Source organism: Marmota marmota, unplaced genomic scaffold, assembly GCF_001458135.2.
Source record: "Marmota marmota marmota unplaced genomic scaffold, marMar, whole genome shotgun sequence".
NCBI classification, from domain to species: Eukaryota; Metazoa; Chordata; class Mammalia; order Rodentia; family Sciuridae; genus Marmota; species Marmota marmota.
Genome location: NW_026000005.1, coordinates 12,470,746 through 12,476,205, shown reverse-complemented (window position 1 = coordinate 12,476,205; position 5,460 = coordinate 12,470,746). Strand labels below are relative to the sequence as shown.

Here is a 5,460-nt window from a genome sequence, read left to right as displayed (position 1 = left end):
TCTCTCTCTCTCTCTCTCTCTCTCTCTCTCTCTCTCTCTCTCTCTCTCTCTCTCCCTATCTCAAACTCTTTGCTGAAGTTGTGGGTTTAGTCAGAGTCTAACGTGCATTTTCAATCTCATTAGGCTTTTCAGGATCTGAGACAATCCTGATGCATTTTGTAAATATCATTATGTTTATTATACAGTGATCCACAACTTTCAGCTTGAAATAAATGTGTTGTTCCAACATCATCTCTTTCCCACTAAGTTGAGACTCTACCCTTACTGTGTACAAAATTTCCATTATTTTTTGAAGTTCATTTCTGAGTTCCTACTTTTTCACCTGATCTATTTATTCTCTGATAGCAAACTGCAATAAGTTCCGAGGCTCTGTAATATTTTTAATAGAAAGTGTTAGCCCCCACTTTGTGTTCATTTTCAAAATATTACTAGCTATTAATATTTATTGTTTGTATTCTTTGACATCAGCATGAATATTTCAAAAAATACCATTGATCTTTTTATTGGGATGCCAATATACAAATTAACTTAGGGAGAATGACATCTTTATTGACTATTTCTATCAAATCATGATGCATCTGACAATTTGTTCAATAGTTTTTTTTTTTGTTTTTTTTTTTTTTTTGTGTGTGTGTGCCCTTCAAAAGCATTCTAAACTTTTCTGTATATAGATTGTGCATATACTTTACAAAGGGTTTTTCTAGGTTTTTATTTTTTTATGCTACCACCATATGTGAGTTCTCTTCTTCTATTTGATCTTATACTAGTCATTTGTAGATGAAACTATTGATTTTTATATATAAAAGTGTTACCATACTATCTTATTTAATCTCTTATTGTTTTAGTATTTCTTTTTTAGTTTCTTCTTTTGGGTTTTCCAGATATACAATCATATAATCTGCAAAAATGCTAAATTTTTAACCTTCTTTAAAATTGTTGTGCCTCTATTTTCTTTCTTTAGTCTAATTAGATGGACTCTTCTCTATTATAAGATTAAATAAAAGTGTTGATCATTGTATGTCTTATTTTTGCATCTAGAAAAATAACTGTATCCGTAGCTTGCACCTTACATGTTATAGTAACAAATCCCAAATCAATCAATGGTTTACAAGTAAAAAATTAAATCACAGAAAGAAACAATTTTTTTATAAACTGTATTTCAAGGAGTTCTTTCAAAATATCGTTCAAATTTCAGGAGCCAAAAAAGATTGACATTTTTTATTACATTAAAAAAAGTGTTCTAGGGCTGGGGTTGTGGCTCAGTGGTAGAGTGCTTGCCTCACATGTGTGGGACACTGTGTTCTATCCTCAGCACCACATAAATAAATACAATTTAAAAAGTATTGTGTCCATCTACAACGAAATTTTTTTTAAGACAGAGTTCTACATGACCAGTAAAATAAAAATGAAGCAAAAAATAAGACAATCATTAGAAAAGTATGTTTAACACATTAAACAGAGAAAGAACTAGATTATACATTAAATGTTTTTAAAATTGGTTTAAATAATTAAAGACCAATAACCCAAGGGGAAAATGAACGAAAGATATAACAGACTCCATAGAAAGTAAAATATAAATGGCTCATAGTTATATGAAAAAGTAAACACTCATGATAAAAGTATGAAAATTTAAAAAAATTATATTACCAATCAGTATGGGTAAAACCTAAAACTTAACAAGACACTATTCTAGCAAGTTTTAAGGGAAGCAATCATTTCAAAATTTTTTGATAGAAATATAATTTGCTAAAACCTTATGGGAGATATTTGGAAATATCAATTAGTATTACAAAATCAAATACCTTTTCATTCAGCTCCTCTGATTCTAAGAATTTATCATATGGACATATTTTCCCATATGAAAAATACATTATTACAAGGTTATTCACTACAACATTGTTTGTAAGAATAATTGATTGGAAAATCCTTAATGTTTATCTAGAGGAGGCTGGTTAGCCAATTGCCCATGCAGTGGAACACTACGCTGCTAAATTAAAAAAATGAAGACTCAGTGTTCAAATTTGCAAAGTTCTTGAAGATATTGTTAGATGAAAATAAAAATCCGAAGTAAGCCATATGGCATACCCTTCTATTTAAATATATAATAGTGAAATAAGAAAAGAATTTATACTTGTTTGTGCATAAATACATTGTAGATGCAAATATAATAAATAATTAACAGTGCTTACCTATAATAGTAGGGTGAGAAACTCAGCACACTGAAGACAGGAATAGGACAGTGACATTTCCTTTCTTCTTTCCTGCCTGCCTTTCTTCCTTCATCTCATTCTTTTCAGAATTTTAACCATTTAATACACCTCTTAAAATAAAGTATGGACTTCTCAGAAAGGTGAGAACAGAAAAGTAGGGTCAAATCTTCTCTTCATACCAGCTGAAAAATAACAAAGAGTATCCAAGAGTTTCTCCCAGAAATGGCCCAGATGGAATAAAACTGAAGCTAGTCACCAAGAGCTAACGAATGACCTCGTTTCCAAGAAAGCATGTCCCACAAACTCACCTAATGTTGCACAGACCATGAATAGCCCAGGGTAAACTTTTGTGCAAATTAGAAATAGGCATTTGCACTGAGAGGACACAAGTCCCCACACTGGGCAGATAAACAATGTCTTTATGATAATTTCTAGATGGTGCCTGTTCCTCTGGGAGGAAGGAGCCCTGCTGGAGGTCACACAGCTTAGTCAGCAGGAGTATGTGAGTCAGTCCCCTCTTGGGTTCCCCTGTAGAGTGACAATCTGTCCAGCGACAATCTGTCCAGCCATTAACAGTTGTAAGAAAATGAGGCAAGGGACAGATAAGAACTACTCTACTTGGAACCCCTGAATCGGTTTCCTGGGAGCAAAGCATGCCTAACAGAAAAAGAGGTAAGGATCTCTACTGACCCCAACTTCCTGTTAGAAGTCACTCCTCTCCAAAGTGATGGAGTGCTTTTCTGAATCAATGAGGATTTTTTTCCTATAACAGAAAGGGAGTGAGAGAGAAAAGGCAGAGGAGGGAGGGAGGGAAGGAATGAAGGAAAGAAAGAAGGAAGGGAACTGTGGAAAATAGGAACTTTCTACATTAGAGTTTGTTTCAGTGCTACACAAACACACACACATACACACACACACACAGCTGCTCTGAGGCAGAAGCACTGGGCTGAAAAAATAAACAAGACCATGCAAAAAGGAGTTACAGACAGACAGCTTCCCATCCAATGATATATTCATCCTGACTCAAAGGCATTTTCCTAAACTAAACAACATTTGCCCGGATTGGCAGGTAAACAACAAAACAATGTTATTTACCTAAAAGCAATCACTAGGTTAAAGGGAAATTAGATATGAAAACCCGGTCACTTCAACACATATTAAAAGGACTGTTTTCCTTCTGTTCTTCCGTAGACTGCTTACACCTCAATTTTCTCTCCATTCCTCTCTGTCAGCCTAATAACCAAATGATTAATATAAATCTATATCATCTCTTTTATCAAAAATATAAAAGGAGGAGTGGGAAATGTCAAGCTACACCATGAGCAGACCCAAGGAATATGTGCCATGTTAATTTTTATTCAAATAGCAGATCAAAATAGACCTGCCTTCTATCAGAGATAAGAATATACAAAATAAACAGTGTTAAAGCCTTTGAAAAGTTTTGGCAAGAAAACCAAGACAGCATGATAAAAGCTGGATGACTGTATTTTTACAAAGATTTGTTCCAAGGAACAAATATTTTAGAACATTGCTTCATAATATTTAAAAAAAAGTAAAATGAAATGAAAGGTAAGATATAGGAAGACATGTTTGAAAGGAAGTTGACTGTATTAGTGGGGAAAAAAACATAAACAATGTTAGGTAACTAATAATGTTGTGACAGTATTTAAAAGATCTCTCTCAAAGTCCTGAAGAGCTAAATTGAGCTTGCAGAACATTAAGCTGGGCTGTGGAGAAAGATTTGACACACTCTTACAGAAAGCAAAGGTAAAGGAAAAAGAAATGAAAAAGTCAGAGAGAAAGAACAGAATAGAAGAGCAAGTGGCAGAAATCTGACATCTGGATAATTGATCTTCCTTGAGGAGAAAATAGAATTGCCCAGTCCAAAGCCATTTAAGAAATAGGGATTTACACTTCCAGCACTCTCCTCCAGTTTCCTCTTGCTAAAAACTGAATGCTATTTCAAATGTCCAATTCATTGATCCCCGTCCAGATTGTGGGCTGTTTTCCTCAAGAGCTAAATATGAGAGTGGCAATCCAAATTCCTTATTTTAAAGGAGAATAACTCTATGTGTTACGTAAAAGTAGGAGAGACAGAGTGGTAACACACGGCCCTGATTTAGGTACTGACCAGTGATAATAACAACTACCACATAGAACATTATATAAATAACCAATCCGCAATAGCCCTATGATGTAGGTATTATTATCATCCCTATTGTATTGATTAGTAGTGGAGAGCTTATCAGGATTGAATAATTGGTCAAAAGTCACACAGTTAAAAGGAGAAAAGCAAGGACCTGAGCCTGTTTCTCCAGAATGCTTGTTTTTAATCACTACCGCATTGGCATGCGCAATGATCCTGGAAGCCTGGGTTATCCCCAATAACAGTGCTCATTCCCAAAATGGTCCTTTGTGGTGACTTCAGAGCTCATGCTTCCAGATGCATGCAATGAAGAACTACAGAGATTGCATCTCCAGTGTGAGCAAATCCACCTCACATCTCTCTGCCAGTTAAATCGTCATCATTTCTATGATGTAGAGAAATCTGTAGCTCATTACTGGCCACAGTCCAGAGCTGTATTCAGTGAATCAAGCCTAGTGTTGCTTGCAGGTGAAAGCCCCACAATGCTCCAAATGAGGCTGAGATAACAAAAAAGAGACGGAGATTATGAAATTGCAGAGAAAAGATAATAGACTCAGAGCATAGACAACTTTGTAGCTGAACAAGCAGATGCAACTGATCCTGCAGCCTCCAGCATCTGGGCAGAGTTCCATCTACATCAGAGATGCCATCAAATGTCCAAACAATGATAGAAATATCTCCAGATTTGGCTTAAGTAGGATGACAGGCACCATTACCTGCACCATTGCTTATCAATTCCTGATGTTTTTTATGAAACATGTCTTTTGTACTTGAAAGTAAAGCACTGTCTTGCCCCGGACTAATATAGCAGAAAAACACATTTCATAGGAAGAAATAAATAAACAAAATCAAAAAATAATAAGATATCCCTGCATGTGAAGCAAAACTTATTAAAAGTGACCTATGACATGACCATCCTAATAAAGTACTGAATTTCCACCATTAGTAAGAAATCTACAAGTATACAGGTAGAAAAAGAAGGTGGCCTATAATAAGTGACAAAAGCTCTGGCTGTCTTAAGAATCCTCCTCTGGAATATTAGATTCTCAAAGAAGAAGAAGAAGAAGGAGGAGGAGGAAGAGGAAGAGGAGGAGGAGGAGGAGG

At 35.2% G+C, this 5,460-nt stretch overlaps 1 long non-coding RNA gene across 2 annotated transcripts in view; it reads right to left on the bottom strand.

Moving 5' to 3' along the window:
- LOC125618162 overlaps positions 1 to 5,460 on the bottom strand; it is a 61,876-nt gene that overhangs the window by 8,019 nt on the left and 48,397 nt on the right. For both annotated transcript variants that reach the window (XR_007349416.1, XR_007349415.1), the window contains exon 5: positions 2,190 to 2,392. This is a non-coding gene — a long non-coding RNA (uncharacterized LOC125618162). The remainder of the gene's footprint in view (positions 1 to 2,189; positions 2,393 to 5,460) is intronic.